The sequence below is a fragment of the Neovison vison genome, chromosome 13 (genome assembly GCF_020171115.1).
Source record: "Neovison vison isolate M4711 chromosome 13, ASM_NN_V1, whole genome shotgun sequence".
Lineage (NCBI taxonomy): Eukaryota > Metazoa > Chordata > Mammalia > Carnivora > Mustelidae > Neogale > Neogale vison.
The window spans coordinates 35,441,846-35,466,914 of record NC_058103.1 but is presented as its reverse complement, the minus strand read 5'-3'; the positions used below and the strand labels follow the sequence as shown (position 1 = coordinate 35,466,914).

At 34.9% G+C, this 25,069-nt stretch overlaps 1 protein-coding gene and 1 pseudogene across 4 annotated transcripts in view; one reads left to right on the top strand and one right to left on the bottom strand.

The window, feature by feature from the left end:
* FUT8 (fucosyltransferase 8) overlaps positions 1-25,069 on the top strand; it is a 318,063-nt gene that overhangs the window by 108,627 nt on the left and 184,367 nt on the right. The window contains exon 4 of one of the 4 annotated variants that reach the window (XM_044231321.1): positions 2,033-2,131. The exons of the other annotated variants lie outside the window; for them this stretch is intronic. The gene's annotated coding sequence lies outside the window, so the exon portion shown is untranslated. The remainder of the gene's footprint in view (positions 1-2,032; positions 2,132-25,069) is intronic. 4 annotated transcript variants of the gene reach the window in all.
* On the bottom strand, positions 12,420-12,902 carry LOC122893972 (annotated as a pseudogene).

Here is a 25,069-nt window from a genome sequence, read left to right as displayed (position 1 = left end):
TGGAGTCTGCTTGAGGCCCTTTCTCCCTCAGCTCCTCCCCACCACTCTCTCTCTCTCAAATAAATGGATAAATCTTAAAAAAGAAAAAAAAAAAAAGATTTAAAAAGCAAAGAGAAAAAAGCCTGAAAAAAAAATTAAAAAAACAACAACTAAGAACTGTGGGACAATTTCAAAAGGAGTAATATATGCATAATGGGAATACCAGAAAGAGAGGAAGGGGTAAAAGGATCAGAGGAAATATTTGAAGCAATATTGACAGTGTTTCACCAAATTAATGTCAGAGTCCAAACCACAGATTCAGGAAGTTTGGAGAACTTACCCAGGAAGGGTAAGAGTCCCCCAAATTTTACCTAGGCATTTCATATTCAAACTTACAGACAGGAGGTAATCTTGAAAGAAGTCAGAGGGAAAAAACACCTTATCTATAGAGAAGCAAAGGTAAGAATATCTGACTTCTCTTCAGAAATCACACAAGCAAGAAAAGAGTGAAGTGGAATAAAGTGTTGGGAGAAAAATCCAACAATTTAGAATTCCGTATCCTGCTAAATTATGCTTTAAAGAAAAGGAAAAAAAAGACTATCTTAGATAACAAAGATGTAGAAAATTTATTGCTAGTAGGCTTGCCTTATAAGACATATTAAAAGAAATTCTTCAGAGAAGAAAAACTGTATAGGCTAGAAACTTGGATCTACATTAAAAAAGGGGAGAACATTAGAGAAAGACTAGGTGAAGGGAAATAACTTTAAAATAACTTTTGAATAACTTTAACTTTTATTTTTCTCATTCTTAATTGACCTTACAAATAACATAATTTGTTTAAAATAATATTATCAACAATGTATTCAATGAGTGTAGCTTAAATATAAGTGAAATGAATGACAACAATGATACAGGGGTTGGGAAAGAGGAATTAAGAATATTCTGTTATAAGGTACTTGTACTTCACTACCCATAAAATGGACTTGGATTAGTTGTAAATTTATAATGTGAATTCCAGGGCAAAAATAAAAGAAAGTGAAAAAAGAAGTATAATTGATATGCTAAGAAGGGAGAGAAAATGGAATCTCATAAAAATCCCTAATTAAAACCACAAAAGAGAAAGAGTAGAACATATAAATAGGAACAAAAACAAGGGCAATGAACAGAAAACAGTAACAAAAAGAGAAGATATCAATCCAGGTATATCAGTAATTAGTTTACATGCCAGTGGTCTAAATATACTCAGTTAAAAGAGACCGTCAGAGTGGAACAAAAGACAAGATTCAACTATATATTGTCAACAGAAACCCACTTTAAATGTGAAGACACATACAGAATAGAAATAAAAGAATGGAGAAGGATATACCATACTAACACTAATCAAAAGAAAGCCAGAATAGCTCTATTAACTTCAGACAGAGCAGACTTCAGAGCAAGGAAAATCTTCAAGTGGAAACAGGGGCATTATATAATGACAGTGGGGTTAATTCTTTAGAAAGACATAATCCTTAATATGTATGCATCAAAATGTGTGAAGCAAAAGCTGAGAGAATTGCAAAAAGAAAGATGACTCCCCTATTGTTGCTGGGTGTCTCAATACTGTTGTCTTAAAAATGGACAGATCTAGCAGGCAGAAAATTAGTGAGAATATATTTGAACTCAGCAGCACCATCAGTCAACCAGATATGATTGACATTTGTAGATTACTTCATCCAGCAATAGCAGAATACACATTCCTCTCAAGAATGAAAATGGTAGGGGTACTTGGGTGGCTCAGTAAGTTAAGTGCCCTCCCCTTCGTTTTGGCACAGGTCATGATCTCGGGGTCTTGAGATCAAGACCTACCTCGGGCTCCACGCTCAGTGGGGAGTTTGCTTGAGATTCTCTCCGCCACCCACTTTGTGCCCCCTCTCCCTGGGATCCTCCCCCTGTTCCTACATACACATTCTCTCTCAATAAATAAACAAAATCTTTAAAAAAGAAAAAAAGGAATGAAAATGGTATTATTCAGAAACTTCAGAGTTCATTTTAGACTTTAATTTGTTTCCTGTAGGATTGCATCATAAACGAGATCAGAGAAAAGATGAGGACTCATTTTAAAAAATACAACAAATTATCACCTGCCTCCCCTCTACTTCTTACATATTCTAGGGTAAGAATTTTAGAACTTTAATTTTATTGTTATACATTTTTCTGGCCCCAAGTTTGGCATAATGAATGAGTATATGTGAGTTAATATACTTTTATAATGAAACCTACCTGGCATTCTCTCTCATTCATTAGCCACTAGGAGTATTTCATACAACTCTTTGGTTCCATGTAGCAAAATTTGAAAATTATTCCAAAATATGAATCCTTCATGCCTTGGCCAGTATTTGATAATTATTGATTTTGCTCCTGAATAAAAGAGCTCTAGATGTCTGACTGCCTTATTATTATTATTATTATTGTTATTTTGAGTAGATTTTGAGTAATAACAGAAGGAGATGAGAAAAGACAGGTGAGAATTTGTAAAGGAAGGGAATATTCTAACTGGATTTTAGACGGTTTTATAGGTTAATAGAAGACAGATACTTTCAGTGATACATTGCTAAACTTTCTCAAGTAGAGAGAAAAATGACTTAGATTTGATTTTATATTTGAAATGGTGGTGTTTCTTTCCCATTCTGAGACCAGCCTTTTCTCCCTGCTCTTGCTCTCCCATTGAGTTATGCTAGTGAGGAACAGAATCATAGGTTCCCAATGTAGGAGCATTGGGTAGAATGAGGAGTAGTATTTCACCTTCTTTGTCTAAATTTTAATTCTCATTTTTGTTGCTCAAAGTAGTGTTTCAAAAATTGGTACCTGGTTCAAGAGGGTCTTATTCTTAGCAAAGCTATTCTAATGACAAAAGGCATTCTGTGTTTTCCTGTTAGATAATTGGATTAATTATTGGGTTGACATCAATTTGCATGCTAAATGCTGTGTCATTGCTATCTTTTGTTTGCCTGGTAGACTCATGATAGTGACCTTACAGGGATTACCAACAGAATTCCTTTTCTATAAAAAACAAATAAAACTGAAAACAGGGTCGCCTGGGTGGCTCAGTTGGTTAAGCATCTGAGTCTTGATTTTGGTTCAGGTTGTGAGATCAAGCCCCATGCTGGGCACTGTACTGGGCATGGAGCCTGCTTGAGATGTTCTCCCTTTGCCCCCATACCTTCACCCCCACCCTCCACTCAGATACTCTCTCTAAAAAAAAAAAAAAAAAGAGAGAGAGAGAGATAGAAAAAGAAAAAAAAAACCCTAAAAACAAAAAAATAAAACAACATATCAAATGAACTTCCCTCCTTGGATCGCAGTTATGGTTTGCGGACAAAAATCTGTCAATGTATATTCCCAGGGTTTCTGTCCTATCTTAGCTGCCTATTTTCTGAACAAACCTTGATCAAGTCAAATCACTTCTTACCTCATTTTCTTCATCTTCAAAATGGAGACTGTGTCTACTTTACAAAACAGTGGTAAGAACTAAATAACAAAATGTGTGCCAAGTGCCTGGGTCATGTCTGACACAGAACAAGTGTTACTTCTCTTCCTCCTTCCTTTTGACATCAGTAATATCTGGATTCCACCTCTTGAATTCAGTAGTTACTAATTGTGAGATCAAATTATTTTGTTTCTCAGCCTCATTTTCCTTTAACATGAGATCATTTTTTTTTTTAAAGATTTTTATTTATTTATTTGAGAGAGAGACAGTGAGAGAGAGCATGAGAGGCGAGAAGGTCAGAGGGAGAAGCAGACTCCCCATGGAGCTGGGAGCCCGATGCGGGACTTGATCCCGAAACTCCGGGACCGTGACCTGAGCCGAAGGTGGTTGCTTAACCAACTGAGCCACCCAGGCACCCCCCATTTTATAAAGTTGTGGTTGGAATTCAGTTCCTAGTGTAGTCTAAGAAATTTTTGTTAAATCTGAATGTAAATGTTAAACTGCTAAAAACTTATATAAATATATGAATTTTGCTGGATGGATCTTTTGGACACAAGATCCACAATGTACTTTTAGGAATGTATACTAAGAAGAACATAATAAGGAAAAATACATTTCTAGGTCGTGTTGTTGTTTTTATAGGAGGACTCTACAATAGTTTACTTAATTTTTGCTTAATGTATTTCATTGGAAAAGTAGGGAAATTGTTGATCAAATGATTTATTGTCACTTGAAATAGCTACCTCTAGAACGGTTATGCATAGAGCACTAAGGGAGTCAAACACTTGAATATACCTCTTTCTTTGCTTTTATTCTTTTTGTCTTAGGTAACTTCATTTTTAGTGAGACTTCTGCATACAATGATAGTTATGTGGGCAGATCTTGGAAAATTAATCAGTACTGAAAACTGCCTAGTTTGCTAACTGCCAGAGAAATAATTAATTAACCAATATTAAAGTTTAATTGGTAAATTGAGGTCAAGTCCCATTAATGAATCATGTTAAATGAGTTACACATTAAATCAATATTGTTGAATTTAACTATGTGTTAAATCAATGTAATTTCTTTGACAGCATAGAATAGAAAAGAAATTGATGTATGTGTGGTATATTGTATTGAATTAGGCAGTTTGTATTTTTAAGAATGTTCTATAGTTCCATGAATTTCAGTTGGATTTTTTTGAATGTGAATCATTTTTATAATTAGCAAAAATATTATTGCCTTTTTGTCTTGTAGCAGTTGTGCCAGCTTTTGTACATGTGGGGATGAATGTAGATTCTAACTTATTTTCTTACACATTTCCCAAAGGTTAGGAAATAATTTAGCATACAGAATGTTAATCACTTTTAAGAATTCCCAGTTTATCATTTTATTTGACATACTATATTTCTTATTAGATTGCTTGTTATCTGCCTTGAATATGTTACAGAAAGTTGGTAATGGTCTTTGTATGCATAGTTTTTACCCGCAAGGAAAAAGATACAAGAAAATAGAATAAAAACTGAATTGCAAATCATTTAAGTGCAGACAAGTTTCTGCTGAGAAAGTGGAGATGAATTTATGTGTGACTGTTAAAACATATGGATATGTTGATTATCACTATGTTTAAGTATTTTTGTCATAAGGCAAAGGGTTTGCAAAGTAAGAATAATTACATACATTATTGGTATTGCTGAAATAAAAAATAACTTTGTTTCTTCAAGGGTTGGTTTTTTTTCCTTTAGGTACTTGTTTTTTAAAGAAACCAGATCTGTATAGAACTGAATGTTTATTTTTTAACTCCTTTTTTAAAAAATAATTTAATGTTAAGAGCTATTAGAATTCTGTGATTGTACATTTATAAAATATTTGGGCAAGTCATTCATAAAGTAATATAATATAATATTTTTGTCCTTTTTTATTGTGAAATATATATAACATAAAATTTATCATTTAACCATTTTAAGTATGTCATTAGGTGTAGATACTTACACTGTAACTCAGTGTAAGTACGTTTACAATGTTGTGCTGCCATTACCACTGTCTCCAGAACTTTTTCAGCATCACAAACTATTGTACTCATGGAACATTAACTATGCCTTCTTTCCAGCCCCTGTAACCCCTGTAACCATTGTTTTATTTTGTCTTTATGGATTTGACTATTCTAGGCTTTTCTTATGAGTTTAATCATGTATTTGTTCTTATGTGACTGTCTTCTTTCTCTTAACACAGTGTCTTTCGGGTTCATCCGTGTTATATCATGTATCAGAATTTCATTCTTTTAAGAATGAATAATATTTTATCTTATGAATGTGCCAAATTTGTTTATCCATTCATCTGTCAGTGGACATTTGGGTTGTTGTGAATAATGCTGCTATGAACATTGGTGTCTAAGTTATCTATTCAAGTGTGGTAATGTGTTTTTATATATATTTTAATATTGAAAAATTTTTGTGGTAATGAAATTCTATTTAAATGGACTAGATAGGGGCGCCTGGGTGGCTCAGTGGGTTAAGCCGCTGCCTTCGGCTCAGGTCATGATCCCAGTGTCCTGGGATCAAGTCCCGCATCGGGCTCTCTGCGGAGCCGAGAACCTGCTTTCCTCTCTCTCTCTCTCTGCCTGCCTCTCTGCCTACTTGTGATCTCTCGCTGTCAAATAAATAAATAAAATCTTTAAAAAAAATAAAAAAATAAAAAAATAAATGGACTAGATAAATATCTATATTTTCAGTGCCATCAGTGAATATTAAATACCTTTTGTGTATTCTAAATAGTGGAGATATAAAGAGTCATAAAATCATGATACACTCTTTTTTTTTTTTAAGGTTTTATTTATTTATTTGACAGAGAGAAATCACAAGTAGATGGAGAGGCAGGCAGAGAGAGAGAGGGAAGCAGGCTCCCCACTGAGCAGAGAGCCCGATGTGGGACTCGATCCCAGGACCCTGAGATCATGACCTGAGCCGAAGGCAGCGGCTTAACCCACTGAGCCACCCAGGCACCCCATGATACACTCTTTTGAACTTACAATCAAATAATAATATATAGGGTAGGGTGTATATTTTAATAATAATAATAGGATGTGCTTATAAAAATACCCTGATTGGTAGCATATGCTTTTTGGAGTTGAAAAGGTATTTACAATCTAATACAAACCAGCATCCTACTTCACTAAATTCTTGCATGTTGTCCTCACCAATTAAGAGGCAAAATACTTGACCTTAATCAACTTGGATATTCCATTCAAGCATATGTATTTAACATATGCATTTAACATTCAAGCATAAATTCTAGAGAGATCATATACTAAAATGGAAGTTGGATCATGACATTCCTCTAAACAGTTTTCTCTAATGAAAACATTCTTAGAATGATTTAACATTTCTTTTCCCAGACTTCCACCTTAACTCTTTATCACATCCCCTGTCCCCATACCCACTGTGAGCTGGGTAATTCTTTGTTGTGGATACATGGCTTATGTATGTAAACTGGCTTAAGTGTAGATGAGTAAAAGGCAGAAGGTTGAATTCTATATGTTTCAAGGTTCTTCCCAGGTTTGTGATTCTAATTTAATCTCTGTGGTACCTGGATTTTCCAAATGAGAGAAAACAGAATAGGCATGTATAACCTCTAAATAAGGCTTCTCAACAGATCTATGGTAAATTTACAAGCTGAAATTTGATCAGAATATAAACATTTTGTTATTTTTTGGTATTTCAGTGGTCTTTTTCTCTCTTTCTCAAAGTATTTTTCTGGAAAAGCAAACTTTTATGAATTCATCATAATTTTGTAGTTTAATTGGATTTTTAAGGTTTCTCTGTGTGTGCCAGCTGGACTGTTAGAGAGTGTTACTACTCTTTTTCCATGGAAATGTTAGACCAAAGGAAAACATACAGCTAGCTGTTAGATTCACATTTCCTATGGATGATGTTTTGAAGCTCAAAAGGAACTTTGAACATTTTAAACGCAGCTGAGCAGAGGTTCCAAAAGCTGATGCTATAGTACTGTTTTTTCCTCCATATTCATCTCCTTGACTCCCAGTAGTGAGCCTGAATTGTAAATGATAGACATTTAAAGGCTTATTACTCTGCAGAGTGAAAAGAAAGAAAGAAAGAAAGAAAGAAAGAAAGAAAGAGAAAGAAAGAAAGAAAACTGAACTAATTTCAAAGTCAACACTTAAAATACTGAAGGGGTGAATGAAGAAGCATAATCATCCATTCATTCAACACATATATGATAGTCTACTATGTATCAGACAATCACTAAACACAGGAAATAAAGCAATCACTAAAACAGAATCAGTCCCTACACTGTTGGAACTTCGACTGCCTAGAACAGTGAATGGAACATAATAGACACTTTAAAATATTTGAATAAAATTTTTCTGTTTTCTGGAGAAGATTTTGGAGTAAGCAGCATTGTAGTGAAGAAGTATGGAGTGTCCCGATCACTGTATTATAAATAGTTCGTTTCAAAGACAAAAAATGGAAATAAACCAAGTTATCTATTAATAGGGAAAAAGGTTAAGTAAGTTTATTGGAAATACATAGAATGTAGTATACACTGGGGTCTTGTAATGACATGTGAAGATATATACTGGCTGATATGTAAGGTGTTCTTTACCTAATGAATTAAAGTAGGCTATAGAATAGGATGTGTGCAATGAGTCCTTTAATGTAAGACTGTTTATCTTTAAGTGAAATGTCTTGAGAGATGGTGCAGAAATGGTAATCCATGAATTATTCTTTCAAAAGATAAATTTCCTGTGAACTTTTCTTTATCCTTTATGCATTTCTGTGATTGTTTCTTTTGTTTTACAGTGATCATGTACCATAATTTGAAAATAATTAAGCTAATTAAAATGTTTTAGTATAAATTGATTTTTAAACTTAATACCTGTATCAGTAGACATTGTTACTGGTTGATGGTCCATTGTCCTGTAAATATAAAATGTATCAACATTAAGGAATTCCACATTTTCTTTCTGGAGAATGAAAGTTAACCAGAAGGAAATACTTACCTTTAACATTTAATATTTATCTTTAATATTCACAGGGTATATTTTTAAAATGAACAGTAACATTTTTAAATGTGTATAATAGTAAGAAACTATTTTATAGTAATTTTAGTTTTTATAGATACTTTGAGGAATGTCCGTATAATTGAAAGATGGAGAACTGAAACCATTCTTTAGCTTTTTTTCTGTTTGAAAACTTAGTTTGGGGCGCCTGGGTGGCTCAGTGGGTTAAGCCGCTGCCTTCGGCTCAGGTCATGGTCTCGGGGTCCTGGGATCGAGTTCCGCGTCGGGCTCTCTGCTCAGCGGGGAGCCTGCTTCCCTCTCTCTCTCTGCCTGCCTCTCCATCTACTTGTGGTTTCTCTCTGTCAAATAAATAAATAAAATCTTTAAAAAAAAAAAAGAAAACTTAGTTTGGATATAGATATTAGTAGATGTTAGATTTAACTGTATTTTTTTTTAATTTATTTATTTGACAGACAGAGATCACAAGTAGGCAGAGAGGCAGGCAGAGAGAGAGAGAGGAGGAAGCAGGCTCCCCGTGGAGCAGAGAGCCCGATGTGGGGCTCGATCCCAGCACCCTGGGATCATGACCTGAGCCGAAGGCAGAGGCTTTAACCCACTGAGCCACCCAGGCGCCCCAGATTTAACTGTATTTTTTATCTGAAGATTTGTTTTTGCTTTCTTCTTTGCTTAATACGAATACTGATTTTTTCTTTCATTCATTCTTTCTTTTTTTTTTTAAGGTTTATTTATTTGAGATAAAGCAAACTAGAGAGCATGAGTGGGGGTTGAAGGAGAGGGAGAAGCAGTTTTCTCACTGAGCAGAGAGCCCAAAGCCAGGCTTGATCCCAGGACCCTGGCATCATGACCCGAGCCAAAGTCAGATGTTTAACTGACTAAGCCACCCAGGTGCCCCTGCTTTTCTTAATTAGGGGAGAGAATACATGTGTTTTGGGAGTTCTGGATATAGTTGGTAATATTCTTAGGTTTTCACAGTATAATATGGCAGATCATACTAAATTATTTCTTCATGAGTATTTTCTTCCAAATTTCTTGTGATAAGTTATATTTTTATCAGGACAAATTAGGGGACTCTTGAAAAATTCCATTGTACACAGATTATTCTAACAAATTCATTTCATTAGAAATAGTATACCAACTTTATTTTTTTTTAATCTTCTGGAAGATCATATTGACTGATTATTGGAGTTTCAAATGATAGGTGATTGAATTTGAAAACTGTGTCTCAAGGTCTGTTTATCTTTTTAAAATGATTATTGTTAAATACTTGTTTATTTTTTTAAAAGATTTTATTTATTTATTTATTTGACAGAGATCAGAAGTAGGCAGAGAGGCAGTCAATGAGGGAGAGAGGAGGAAGCAGGCTCCCCGCTGAGCAGAGAGCCCGATGTGGGGCCCGATCCCAGGACCCTGAGATCATGACCTGAGCTGAAGGCAGAGGCTTTAACCCACTGAGCCACCCAGGCTCCCCTAAATACTTGTTTAAGTGATAGGTTAATGTTGTTTAGGTATAAATAAAAGCATCATTCTTCAAAGCAAGAGTTTTGTCAGGCTACATAGTCCTATGGACTGTGATACACTAAATTTGAGACAAATTTTTTTCTAGATGTTTAGCTGTTAGTGCCGTAATTGTACAAAATCTTCACACACTGAGCATATGAAGCAAAACAATAAACTATACACCTTGGAAGGTGATTTTTATAGATCCTTTTCTCTCTCTCTCTCTCTCTCGATTTTTAGTTTTCCATTTCTGAAAAATAAGATGTTTGTTCTAGTTCAATGAGTATGGTAATATCAAACCCAGGTAGAATAGTACATCTCATGTTGTCATTTTTTAAAGTGAGATAGTTGATAGAATGGAGAATAAGTAATATTGTTAGATGTTGACTCTCTTCTAGAATAAAAATGTGAACCTCTTTATCAGTAAATTATTATTATATAGACTTTAACTGTTTAAAAATACAAGAAAGGAATTACAGAAAAACTGAAACAAGATGCTTAAATTAATACCATATACTTGAATGATAGATAGCACTTATAATTGGTATTTTAATTATTACATGATGTCATGTATATAATAACTGTGTATTAGTCTAAATAAAATTAATGGTTTCTTCTTATATACACTGTCACTATTCTTGGACTTTACTTCATTGCACTCATTTATTCATTAGTCAGCAATATTCATATTCATAAATATTTATTTATTCATTAGTCAACAATATAGCAATATGTGCTATATTATAGGTACTGTTCTAGACTGAATGATACTAACCAATATAGACAAAAATTATTGATCTCATGGAGCTTTTATTCTGGTGGGAATACAGATACTAAACAAATAAGTATGTTTAATGTTGATAAGCATTCTAGAGAAAAGTAAGTACATGAGGGAAGATAACAGGGAATGTTGGAGTGGGAAGTATACCATTTTTGTATAGAATGGTCAGGGAAGGTTTTATTGAGAAGGTGGTAGTTGAGTGATGATGACCTGAATTTGCAGAGGAGAGAAGTATGGTGGATATTTGGACAAGGGTATTTCAGACAATAAATTCAAAATTCCTGTGTTGGGGATAGGCTCAGCATATTTTAGAAACATAAGAAATGTGTAATTATTTGTTTCATTTTTGGTTTCCCAGTAGATTCTGTGATCCACTAAAATGAGTATTATCTCTGTTTTGTCATCCTTGACACTTAGTATAGTGTCAGACATGTGGTGGGCAGTGGGGCAGTGGATAAATACAGATGAATTCATGAATGATGAGGGGGAGTTTGGAAGGAATCACCTGCCGCCCACTTTCTGAAGTTCTTATTACAATTCAAGCTGCAAAGGTCTTTATAGATAAAGAAAACAAGAGAGTTCTTTAGGTAGAATGATTCTTCCAAATATCACTGTTAAGTGCTCGCTTCCGCAGCACATATACAAAAATCACTGTTAATTAGTAGTGTTCTTGAGATGGCAAAGATTTTATTTCTTATCCTGACTATTGATAGGGATCCTTTTGTTTCAGATGTCTGGTCTAGACTGGGAAGATACTTGGCTGTGAAAGACATACTTGCAGTAAAATCTGGAACCAGGTTGCTGGGTTCGAATTTCTGTTTGATCCTTGCTAGCTGTGTGACACCATTCTCACACCTCATTAATTCACCTTTAAATGCCTTGGTTTTCTTATCTGTAAGGCAGATATTGTTATCTCTGTTCCAATATTCTTTACACCCTAAACATTTTCTTTCACATAATAGGATTTTCTCATTAATTGTCCAGTATACAATCATATAGATATTTCCCCCTTTTTTAATTTTTTATTTTTTTAGGGATTTTATTTATTTATTTCTCAAAGAGAGAGTGAGCACAAGCAGGGGCAGTGGCAGAGAGAGGGAGAGGAGTTTCCCTCCTGAGCAAGGAGTCAGATGTGGAATTCCATCCCAGGACCATTAGGACCTGAGCTGAAGGTAGATGCTTAACTGACTGAACCACCCAGGCGTCCCAGTTTTTTCCCCTTTTAAAAAGAAAATTATGATTAAGAACAGGGGACTTTGAAATGAAATGTACGTGGGTTCTATAAAACTTACTACTTAAAGTTACTTGTTAACATGTATCATAGTTTTTATTTAACTAATGAGAGATCAATCAAGAAGAAAGAAGAACTGCTGCCAGGAGTATTTGAGCATAAGAAGTTCACCTATTCATTACGGAAAGGGATGCCATGATAAAATGACTAAGCTACATTGAAGTTTGGTAATTTTTTTTTTTTTAAGATTTATTTATTTTAAAGAGGTGGAGAGGGGCTGAGAGAGAATCTCAAGCAGACTACCCGCCAAGTGTGGAGCCTGATGTGGGGCTCAGTTCCATGAACCTGACATCATGATGGGAGCTGAAACCAAGAGTCAGGCTGGCAACCACCTGAGCCTTCCAGGCACCCCAGAAGTCTGGTTAACTTTTAATGGACTAGGGAAGCCTTACCTCCTTTCAGATTTAATCTTTAGAAAATTTGGAATGTAAAACACTGAGTTCAATTTAAATATCATCATGATCTTTATCAACATCTCTAGTATCATCAGACTGGATTTCATCATCATCTCCAGCACCAAATGTATGTCTCATTTATTTTAGCAGGCTTTGGAAGCTTGCCACATGCCTTTAGGTTTATACCTTTATCTGCATTGTAGTTTAAAATCTATCAGCTTTGTTATCCTCCTAGTCTGGCAGACGAGTATAATGTTAGGTATTTGTTCAAGCCATTTTTCTCAGTTTTCCTTTCATATGACATAATCTCTTCGCACTATCAAGACACATTGTTTCTAATTATACATTTCCCAACATTTTGATTACTTGGTTATACTCGTATTCATCCTGTTTACACACCAGCTTTTTTCAGGTTCATTTTCACTCTTACTCCTGCACCTGTTTTTACCTCCTTTACCTTTATCCTTGGTCATGACAATACCTCATGGTACCTCAGTCTCCTTTCCTATGGTGGCAGTGGCAGCTGTTCTTCCAAATGGCACATGGGATGACCCAGCATGTTGTGCAAAGTGGCATTCTGCAGGTGTGGGAGAGTTTTAAGACTGAGCTTTTCTGAGCCAGAGTCAGCAGCAGCAAATTTATTTCCTTCCCTCTTCCCTTTCCATGTGTGTTAATGTGTTTAAGGTTTTCTAAAGCAGGTCTAGAGGTAACCTTTATTCTTGTGCTCTCTTAGCCTCATATTAAGGTGGACCTCTCTTTGGGACTTAACTGAATGTTCCAACGATTCAGAGGACTCTCCTCTGTCTTGTTTGTAAGAAGTCTAATGATTCCTGGCCCTCTGTGAGCTCTAGTATTATCATATAATTTTACTCAGCTTTAGGCACCTGTTAAATTTTCTTTTCCAGAACTTGTTTTTTGCTTAGACTTTTGTATTTTCACCTTATGCATATATAGATTGTTATTCAGGTAATTTAAAGGGATCTATCTGTCTTTTTTAAAATTTACAAAATAGGTCTTTGCATAGCTCTCTCACTTTGGGGACTTTTCCCCCCCAAAATTGTTTTATTTTATTTTGGTGCTCTGACTTCTGCCTTTTCAACTTAGCAATGCACTAGAAGGGTTTCTGGTTCAACATACTATAATCTCCCATCCAAGTACTAACCAGGCCCGACCCTGCTTAGCTTCCGAGATCAGACGAGATCGGGCGCGTTCAGGGTGGTATGGCCGTAGACCAACATACTATAATCTCAAAAGTACTTTCAGAAAGAGTTCCAGGTAATTATAGATCTTCCCTGTTCCATTTCTTCTTCTCTTCCTTCTCCTTTTCCTCCTCTCCTCCTCCTTGGATTTCTCTTCCTCTTTTTTTTTTTAAGGACTCAGTTTTGTTTTGCCTGTTGTCCAAAGTCAGATACATAGTTTATTCACTTTTCTAGTAGTTTACATTTGGAAGTTAATTCTGGATCCTATTGCTCCCTTGTGGTAAAAATAGAGACCTCTTAATACTTTTAAAATGAGGAATGATATTCTTCGCAAGTGATATGTCCTTCCCATTTCAAATTGTGTTCAAATACCATTATGTGTAAAAATTCACTTTTAAATATTGCTTAAATTAAATTGCTTTTAGTAACAACATTTCTGTTATCATTCCACACATCGCTATAAATAAAAGCTGCTTTGGCTGCTTTTCATCTAATAAGAGTTCCCAGTCAAGTGATGCATTAAATTAAAGTTGGTGTAATGCTAATGATTTATAATAGCTGATTCTTTTTGGTACTTTATGCCTCACTGAGGATCACTGGCTCTTTTATGATACTTTCTTCTTTCTTTCTTTCTAAACAGGAATCAGTATAACTTTAAAAATCTTAAAAAAAATAAAAATCTTAATATAATTCTTACTTAGTATAATAACTTCTTAAAAAAAGATTTTATTTATTTATGAGAGAGAGCAAGCACATGAGTGGGAGGGAGGGGAATAGAGAGAGGGAGAAGCCAAAGGCAGATGCTTCACCAACTGAACCACCTAGGCACCCCAGTACAGTAACTTTTTACTAACAAAAATATGTTTTATGTTTCATCCCTTGAGGATCCAGTGAAGTATAGTATAAATTTAGTACTGTTCAATTCTTTAAAATTCCTCCAACTAGTTTAAAAGCATTGGTAATCGGAAGTAGAGTATAAACATGAACTGGTATGAACTTAACTGAGAATGTCTCATTTAGTCTGGAATTAGGAAAAAAGGATGTGTTTGATGAAGAACGATATACTGAGCCTGATTTTTTTTTTTAATAGGGTATGAGGTGTTCATGAAAGTGAATGACTCTTATAGTTGATTCGATTGGTGACATGAGCTTCATTCATCACTAATGCTTACAGTGTTTCAGTTACTGTCCTAGGTGCAAGAGACTCCTTCTAATAGTCACTATGTATCTGTGCTGTTGTTGGAAGAGAGACTTAAAATTCTTAGGGGAGTGTTTGAAAATGAACCAGTAGTAGCATTGTGATTTGTATGTTGTGTGTTCAGGCTTAACATAGGCTTATTTATTTATTTATTTGAGAGAGGGAGAAGTGTGGGGGGGTATTTTCATTTTATTTATATTTTTTTAGAGAGGGCGAACACAGGTATTTTTGACTCTGGTATTGGAATTGTACATTTTGGGGTGCCTGGGTGGCTCAGTTGGTTAAGCTGCAGCCTTTGGCTCAGGTCATGATCCCAGGATCCTGGGATTGAGCCCCACATCAGCCTCCCTGCTCAACGGAGAGCCTTCTCCTTTTCCCTCTGCCTGCTGCTCTGCCTACTTATGCTCTCTATCTCTGTGTCAAATAAATAAAAACCTAAAAAAAAGAATTGTACCTTGTTAATCTTAGGAAAAAATATTAAGGAAATTTATAGCCACAATTTACGTTTCTCTCAAAGGATGAGAGTTAGGGTTGTACTTATAGGTAAAAGAACTATGAATTTTTTACTTCTGACAAATGGCAACAAAGTATCTGATTCGGTTACTTTTTATTATTTCTTAAAATATTTTTCCTGATGTCTTTAAAATTACTATTTCTAGATATATCCATTGAGTGTGGTGTAGCAAAAAACTGTTTACTCTTTAATTTTTTGACAGCAGTTGTAAAATGCAGACATCTATTTATTCAAGATCTTTTAGATACTAATGATTTCTAATGTATGACAGTCTAATGTATGACTAATGTATGACAGTCACTAGATACATTTGCCAAAGCTGCTTTGGGTTTATCTGTTACCAGAAAAGGTGGGTCTACCTGCCGCGGTGTCTAGGCAACATGGATGCACTGCATTTCATCCTCCTCAATTGTTTATCACTGAAATTTATGGGTTATATTTGTTATTTTGATAGTGTTATTTTCTTGTAATTCTGCCCTTGAAGAGTAATAATCCCTTGGTCAGTCAAACCATATTGCTTTGATTCATTTGGAGTCAAGACAGTAGATCTAGCTCTTAGGTGAGTTACTTAACCCTCTGCTGGCTTATTTTATGATTATAGTATAGGAGTTAATTGAGTTGACTCTCGAGTGTTTGTGAGGATTTGCATCCTGGCTCTGCTACTATTTTTTTTTTTTTTAAAGGACAGAGACAGCAAGCATGTACATTCATATGTGCACAGGTGGGGGGTGCAGAGAGAGAGAATCCCAAGCAGACTCCACTCTGGGGGTGGGAGGGGGCCAATCACAGGGGTCATGACCTGAGCTGAAATCAAGAGTTGGATGCTTAACTGACTGGACCACCCAGGTGTCCTATGGCTCTGCTACTTATAAGCTATGTGACTTTGGGCAAGTTACTAACTTTTCTGCCTTTTCATCTGTAAATTAGGGATAATAATAGTACTTATCTATAAAATACTTTGAGTAAGCCTGGCACATACTAAACACTTAATAAACATTTGTTATTTTTATTTTCTATAAAATGAGGACAAAAATAACATAATAGGGTTATTATGAGGTCTGAATGAATAAATAGATCACTTTGCACAGGGACCTACTACATGTTCAGTAAATGAGGTACTATAATGGGATTGATGATAATTGTGATCATGCAGCAGATGTGTCTATGGAATAAGATCCCAGATTTGTAACAAAAGAGACCACACTGGAGCTCCATTGATTTGCTAATTGGTCAAGACACACAGAGTGAATTGCAGCATTCTATTAGGCCACTTTACAAAACAAATCAACTTTTCTTTCCCAGCTGGTGCACAAGATGTGATAGATGAAAAATCCTATCCAATAAGACTTCTGAATTACAGTCTTATTGTACCTGTTGTGGTATCAGTACAGTTTAGGATTGGCCATACTCCACAGATAGCCAAGGAAGTAAGAGTATATATTGGGGAAAGCTTTTACATTAGCTGTATTGATTAAAGATATGATATAAAATTTCTCCCACTATCAAGGGTTACCTAGAAGCTGTGAAAAATGGATAGGAACTTGTGATGCAGGCTGCTAGTATTCTACCCAACCTTAAATCTGTTTTTCTCTTCTACATTAATAGAATCCTCTTTTTTTTTTTTTTTTTTTTTTTTAAGGTAGGTACATTGAGGGGTGCCTAGGTGGCTAAGGTGTTAAACATCTGCCTTCAGCTCAGGTCATGATCCCAGGTCCTGGGATCAGACCCCATGTCGGGCTCCCTGCTTAGCGGGGAAGACTGCTTCTCCCTATCCCACTCCCCATGCTTGTGTTCCCTCTCTCATTGTCTCTCTCTCTCCATCAAATAAATAAATAAAATCTTAAGAAAAAGAAAAAGGTAGGTACATTGACACCTTGAAGAAAAGACTCTATTTTGTAGATAAGTGACAGGCAATAAAGATAAAGGCAGAAATATGTGTGTGTGTGCTTGTAAAGATCAGTGACTGCTGGAAGAGATCTCATTTTGCCATTCTGTTTCTCCTTTTTTACCTTAATTGAAGACATGGTAACCAGAGCTTTACCAAACAATTTGAACTATGAGGTGATCTTGTTGATGGAAGCCACTTATGGAGAATGGTGAAAGAGAAAGTTAGAAACTTGGGGCCCTGAGAGTCCCTGAGGATACTATGCAACCTCCATCTCTACATGGCCTTTCTCTAGATGACGTCTACAAAAGAAGGGAAAAAAACCTCAGTCTTTTTTAAGCCAAGCTGCTCTTGTAAGGGGATATTCTGTAATGTGCAGAACCATGTCCTTATACGGAAGGGAAGCAGTATAAATAACAAAGCACCATTGAGATTTAATGGTTTGTGTGAGAGGAGTGAAGATGTAAGGAGAATTGGGGCTAATGCTCGATGACCAAGGGATTGTGGGTCTACTTTGATCATACCGGTGAAATATTATTAGATTAATAGGAAACAGGAAACATTTTATGGGAAAATATTTAATAATTCAGTGGCATTGATAGTTTATCAAATCACATTTTGATAGATATGGGGGATGGTAAGAAAAACTGGTAAAATTGATAGGTGGGCCATAAGTCATTCTTATCTTTAGAGTATTAGCAGATTTTATAGGTTATTGTTGTTAACTTAGTATACCATTGCTAAATGATGTATTTGTAGTTTTGTAGATTTTTATGGTAATTGCTTATTAATGACACTTCAAATGTCTTCTCTCAAAATTTTGGATTGACAAATATAAGAAAAATATTAGAAAACATTGGATTAGCCATTTTCTGTGGAAGACATTGAAAAAGTTTATTTTGGAGGCTACGTAGTAAATGGATGATATCCTTTACTCTTTTACAAACAGATGATTCAAACATTTATGTACTAAATTCAGGCTTTCACTTTTTAATGGTTTCTGTGACACCAAAGTAATTGATTTGACACATTTAATTCAGTAGCTTTGGATCAAAAAATGTTTAGATTTCCTGAGTTAAGAATTTTACAATATCTCTTTTAAGATTTTTATTTATTTATATGAGAGAGAGAGAGCTAGAGAGAGAGAACTAGAGAGAGAGAGAGAGAAAAAGAGAGAGAATATGCACACACACAGAGGAAGAGGAAGAGAGAGAAGCAGACTTCCCACTGAGCAGGGAGCCCACCATGGGGCTCAATCCTAGGACCCTGGGATCATGACCTGAGCAAAAGGCAGATGCTTAACTGACTGAGCTACCCAGGCACCCCTTCAGTCTCTTTAATCATGTTGCCCAATCTGTGTTTTAGTTTTGTTTGGAATAACAGGCCTAGAAAGACTACAGAAGGTGTCATGTTTCATTGTAATTTAATGTGTTATATAGTTTTTTACCTTTGTTTTTTCCTTGTGTATCTATTCATTTCTTTCCATATATCTCTGTCCATTTAATTTTTTTAAAGTTTACTAAGTATTAATTACAATACATACTTTACTCATGTCACTTTTTGTCAGCTTATTTCCTTTTATCTTTATTTTTAGATTTTCCTAGGCAGTACATAGAACTCAGGTGGTGTGGAAAATACTACATACCTTCAAATCTCTAGCTGTCCATTCAGTGGGATAGAATATCTTCTTCAATAATAATTCCCTTGGTGGTGGCAATATAATATTCCATTGTATTATCATTAGGCTTTTTAAAAAATTTTTATTTATTTGACAGAGAGATACAGCAAGAGAGGGAACACAAGCAGGGGGAGTGGGAGAGGGAGAAGCAGGCTTTCCCCTGAGCAGGGAGCACTGACATGGTACTTGATCATAGGACCCTGGGATCATTACTTGCTGAAGGCAGACACCCAGTGACTGGGCCACCCAGGTGTCCTGTGTTATCATTAGTTTTTTAGGTCATTAGTACATGTTTGCTAATTTGATATATGTAATATTTCTAATTTGATGTGCTTTAATGTATCTTTAACGCTAATGAGTTTAAACATCCATCCATTTATATTTTAATCATTTGTATCAATAGTGTAATATAATCTTAAACACATAGAGCTTAACGACTTGGTTTTGAATACTGTATCTTCTAGTTACTAACTTTGTGATTTTAAATATGTTTCCATATCTGATTGACAGCATAGTGTTGTGAAAAGGGCATTAAATTTAGAGACAGAAGACCTATATTCTGACTTTATCGTATACTAGCTTTGTAAATGTTTTGAGCAAATTATTTAATACCTGTGGGCTACAGTTCCTCATCTGTAAAAGGGTAGTAAATCATAGTTAATATTTTTGGGGGGATAAATTGAAAGCACAAGTTATATAGCATTATAGGAATATATAACAATAAAACAGTTTGTCTTTAATTTTAAAAAATTATGGTTCTTGAGGTTTTTTGTCTTTTTTTCTTACACTTAGTTATCTTATAACTGGAAGTTTATATTTTTTGACTGCCTACACTCAGTGTGCCCACCTCACATGCCCTTGCCTCTCTGGTAACCACCGATTTGTTCTGCATATTATCTATGAGTTTGAGTTTTTTTAATTTCCACCTTTAAGTGAGATCATACAGTATTTGTCTTTCTCTGTGTGACTTAAATTTCACTTACGATAATGCCCCCCAAGGTCCATCTATGTTTTCACAAATATTATAATTAATATATATTTTAAGTATATTAAATATATCTTAAAATCTTTGAATACGTGGACTTGTATGGTTCAAACTAATGTTGTTCAAGAGTCATCTGTATACCACATATTCTTTATCCCTTCATCTGTCGATGGCACTTAGGTTGTTTATCTGTCTTGGCTATTGTAAATAATATTGCAATGAAAGTGGGGGTGCAGATATATTTTCAAGATGGCGATTTTGTTTCCTCTGGATAAATACCCAGAAGTTGAGTTGCTGATCATATGGTACTTCTATTTTGAATTTTTTGAAAAAAAAACTTCATACTGTTTTCCATAGTAGTTTCATCCAATTACCGTCCCACCAGCAGTACACAGCACCTGTATGATCTCACCAGCACTTGTCTTGTCTTTTTGATAAGAGCCATTCTACCAGGTGTGAGGTGATACCTCATTGTGGTTTTATTTGCATTTTGCTAATGATTCGTAATGTGGAGCACCTTTTCAGGTTCCTTTTGGCCATTTGTATATCATCTTTGGCAAAATTTATTCAGATCCTCTGTCCGTTTTTTAAAATACATTGTTTGGCTTGTTTCTGTGGACTTGCATGAGTTCTTTATATTTTGGATATTAATCCCTTATCTGATATATATCTTGCAAATATTTTATCCCATTCCATAGGTTTTCTTTTCATTTTGTTGATGGTTTCCTTTGCTATACAGAAGCTTTTTTAGTTTGATGTAGTCCCATTTCTTTTTTTTACTCTTGTTGCCTTTGCTTTGGTGTCAAATCCAAAAAAATAATTTCTAAGACTGATGTAAAGGAAGTTATATGATCTTTTGGTTCAGAGTCTATGGGAATAAAGAAGGGCTAACCCATGGACATTTATTTACTAATAAATAATCACAGCTTTCATTTATCAAGCCCATACTACATACTAGTCACCATGACTAGCACTTTACCAAATATCTCAGTTCAAGACTACGATAAATATTCATTTAAACTAGCAAAGTAAATAAGGGTTAATAGTCTGAATCAAAATATTAAAATAACAGATATAATAGTTATAGCCAATATGTTCTAACTCTAATTGGTTTGAAATGAATGTTATTGACTAATTTACAAAGAGGTTAAATACTATGGTTGCAGTCACAACTAGAAAGTAGATGAAATGGGCAAACACAGTTGACTATAAACCTTCCTCTCTATTAAATTTCTAATGATTATATTGCTAAATGTTACTGAGTGCATATCTTTGTATAGATTTTTTTTAAAGATTTATTTATTTATTTATTTGACAGAGATCACAAGTGGGCAGACAGGCAGGCAGAGAGAGAGAGAGAGGAGGAAGCAGGCTCCCTGCCAAGCAGAGAGTCCAATGCGGGACTCGATCCCAGGACCCTGAGATCATGACCCAAGCTGAAGGCAGAGGCTTATTAACCCACTGAGCAACCCAGGTGCCCCTGTATTGATTTTTTTTAGTAGTTGCTTTAAGTATTACCTGAAAGATACATAACTTATCAAAGTGTACTCACGTTGATATTTTACCGGTTTGAATAAAATATAGAAACTTTGCCTCTCTGAAGTACCGTTACTCTCTCTCACTTACAATATAATTGTCTTAAATTTCCTCTACATGTGCTTAAAATCATAACAGACATTATCAAAACATAATGTAGAAAGTCAAGAAAAGAAAGGACATTCTTTTATATTTTTTTTGCTATTCTTTTGCTATTTCTTTTGTTCTTTTTACCTTCTGGGATATATGAGGCAAAAAGAAAACTAAAAACTCACTGCTATGTTATTGCTTTAGTCCCTAGATTATTAGCAGCTCTGCCTTTTCTGTCTTTCACAGTCTTCTTTTACTTGTTTTATATAGAGTGTCCAGGGTTTTTAGCTGTTCTTAGCCAGAGTGATAGAGAGAAGTCTGTCTTTACCATCTTGGAATGGAACCAAAAGTCACTTCACTATACTTTAAATGTAAAAAAAAATTAAGTCAAGTGGAATTGTTTTATCTAGTTTTCCTAACAGTGTGCTGTTTGGGAGGAAAAGTTTGAGGTCTTTCAATCTCTGAATTGATTTATACTTGAAATAATCAAGTGATGTAGTTGCTTTAGGTGGAAGGAGATTTTCTAGCGTCCCTTGTAATTCTTAAAGTCAGCAAGCTATTCTTAACAGTAACCAAAAATAGCTATCATTGGTTTTGGTTCTGCCACTTACTGACTTTACAACCTTGGAAAAGTTATTTAATCTCAATGTGCCTTAATTTCCTCCATTGTGAAATAGGGATAATAGTACTTACATCAGGAGGTTGTTGAGAAGATTAAATAGTATTATAATTGTGAAGTGTTGAGAAAAGTACCTTGCACTCAGGAAGCACTATATAGATATAGCTGTTATCATCATTACACTTTAGAATGATGGGCCCCCTATGATAGCAATTATTACATTCATTTCAAAGATAAAAATTTCAGGCTCAATCTGCCTTCAGCTCAGGTCATGATCAGGGAGTCCTGGGATTGAGCCCCACATCAGGCTCCCTGCTCAGTGGAGAGTCTGCTTTTCCCTCTGCCCATCACCCTGCTTGTGCTCTCTCTCAAATAAATAAATAAAATCTTAAAAAAAAAAATCAGGCTCAGAGAAAGTAAGATGCCGTGCTTAATTCCTTGCTGGCCCAATTCTGAATTGGTATGGACAGGATTTAGACCCAGTTCTGTCTGACCTCAGAGCTTAGGGTTTCCAAGGCATCATACTACATATCTATCAACATTAAATCCTTCTGCATCCTGCATTCAATAAATATAATAATATTATATTGTGTGTATTTGTCTTCATTAAACTGAGCAATAGTATCTCACCAGTGGTTGTCCCATAACATATTTAAACTTCTCTTTTTAGGATATATAAATTTTCTCTCTGCCACCTATCTGGCTCACATATTAGTAAATTAGTAGCCAATAATATCATCATCATATTCTCCATACATGCAGTAGCAAAGATTAGCCTCTAAAGGGCTTTTATTCCTCTGATATGAAGATTAAAATGTGTTTTTATTTTTTAAATATATCCCACTAGAATTTTCTGTAACGTAAAATGTTCATTACACTTTTGAATCTCTCTTGTTCTTTAGAAAATTTAAATCTGTTTGAATCTGAACTTTTAATCTGTTTTTTTTATAAAGAGTTCTCTAGAAAGATTGTGAATCTTTCTTCATCACCTGTATGACTTAGAAATTTTCAATACATCTGTCTGCCCTTCTTAGCTATTAAATGTAATTTTTTTAAGTTTTTAACTTTAATTCTAGTACAGTTAAGATACAATGTTATGATTAGTTTCAGGTGTACAGTATAGTGAGTCAACAGTTCTATAGCACTGTATATATACATCATTACTCAGTCTTCCATCATGAGAAGTGTACACTTAATCCCCTTTACCTGTTTTACCCATTCCCCTCCAACCAACTCCCCCTATGATATGCTTTATTTTCAATGAACACCTTCAGTTAAAGTTACTACTTTTTTTTCAACAAGAACATTTTCTACCTGCAGTGTATTTCAGAGTACATGGTTCTAAAAGATACACACACACATATATATACGTATAAGACATTCCATCCAAGAAAAATAAAATACATATTTTCTTCAAATACACACAGAAGACTCTCCTGGTTAAGTCACATAAAAAGATGCATAATAGGGGGACCTGGGTGGCTCAGTGGGTTAAGCCTCTGCCTTCAGCTCAGGTCATGATCTCAGGGTTCTGGGATCGAGTCCCACATCGGACTCTCTGCTCTGCAGGGAGCCTGCTTCCTCCCCTCTCTCTCTCTCTTTCTCTCTCTGATTGCCTCTCTGCCCACCAAGAAAAAAAAAAAGAGACATTTAAAAAAAAAAAGATACATAACAAATACTACAAATATAAGAAGACTGGAATCATACCAAATAGATTTTCCCACCACAATGATACAAAACTAAAGATCAACAATAAAATAAAGCTGGAAAATCTATAATAGAAATATTAAATATTTAACATGTGAATATTAACATACTACTGCACAAGCAGTAGGCCAAATAAGAAATCAAACAGCAAATCAAAATATGTTTCAAACAAAAGAAGAAGAAAACAGTATTCCAAAACCTATGGGCTGCAGCAAAAGCAGATGTTAGAGTGAAATTTATGCTATAAATGCTCGTATTAAGAAAGTTCAAATAAAGTGGGCGCCTGGGTGGCTCAGTGGGTTAAGCCGCTGCCTTCGGCTCAGGTCATGATCTCAGGGTCCTGGGATCGAGTTCCGCATCGGGCTCTCTGCTCAGCAGGGGGCCTGCTTCCCTTCCCCTCTCTCTGTCTGCCTCTCTGCCTACTGTGATCTCTCTCTGTCAAATAAATAAATAAAATCTTTTAAAAAAAAAAAGTTCAAATAAATATTATACCACAAGGAACCAGGAAAAGGAGAAACTTAGCTGAAATCTAGAGGAAGGAAATAACAAAGAAAAATCAGAAATAAATAAAATAGAGACCAGAATAAAAAAATAATGTAACAGTGAAAGTACTAATCATTTAAGAAAAAGAAAAAGAAAAAAAACCCCACAAAATTGACAGTGTTTCAAGTACATTAAGAAAAAACAAAGAGGAGATTGAAAAACCAACATGAGAAATGGAAAAAAAAAATACAACAGGTAACCACAAAAATACATAGTGTGATAACAGATTATTATCAACAATAATATACTAACAAATCAGATAACTTAGGGGGGAAAAAACAAATAATTTCTAAAAATGCATGATACCACATTCTAATCAGTCTCGAATCCAAGAAATGGGAAATCTTAGACCGTAATAAGAATGAAAGTTGAATTAGGAATCACAAAATTCCAGCACATGGTTTCACACTGGTGAATCTTACCAAACATTTAAAGATACAATGATGATCTTTATCAATATCTTAAAAATAAGGGAATATAGGGAACACATTCAGAATCATTCCTTGAGGCCGGTACTACCCTGATATCAAAGCAGGATAAAAATAATATAAGAACAAAAAAGTCTGGTTTTGCTACTCTACTACTCTAGTATTGCTCCTCCAACTTTTTTTGACATCCATTTGTGTGATAAATGTTTCTCCACCATCTTGCTTTCAATCTGCAGGTGTCTTAAGGTCTAAAATGGG